Here is a 669-nt window from a genome sequence, read left to right on the forward strand (position 1 = left end):
AAACACAGCAAAACGTACACCAAATGAACGATTTCTACATGTGTGCAATTCAGTGACACCGATTACAGGGCTCTCGGATGACTCTCAGAAGGCAAGTTTGGGACGATCCCAACCACCCACAGAGAATACTATTATTATCTTCATTGGCAAATAAAAACTGGCGGGGTAGGGGGCACAGGGGCTAACTGGCTCGTCCGGAATCACACAGCTTCTCAGGGACACAGCTGACTCCCACCCAGACCTGCAGCCAGGAGTGACGAGTGCGTCACCTGGCACCCGGACACCCATCCCCTTGGAAGGCACCCCTCTAGGGCTCCGGCGCCCCTCCGCGTCCCACCGAGGTGCAAGCGACGGGCCCCGGGCGCCCCCGGCTGTCCCGGGGGAGGGATCCCAGCCACGCAGAAGCCCGTTCTTCCCCCGCCGGAGACGCGGAGGCGGCCGCTGACAGCGAAAGTGAAACAAAGCTGGGCGCCGGGCGCGCACCCCGCCACCAACCCCGCGCGGACGTCCCCGGCCCGAGCACCCCGCCGCCTCCGCGTCCCGGCCCACACTCACCCTCCCACGACGAGCCCGTCTCCCGAGGTCACCCCCTTCAGCACCCCGGGGAGGACGAGCCTCGGCCCCGCCGGGCGAGAACTGCGCCCGGTCCCACTCACCTCCGGCCTCCAT

This window comes from Orycteropus afer, unplaced genomic scaffold (assembly GCF_000298275.1).
Source record: "Orycteropus afer afer isolate SDZICR_OR568_19922 unplaced genomic scaffold, OryAfe1.0 scaffold00048, whole genome shotgun sequence".
NCBI classification, from domain to species: domain Eukaryota; kingdom Metazoa; phylum Chordata; class Mammalia; order Tubulidentata; family Orycteropodidae; genus Orycteropus; species Orycteropus afer.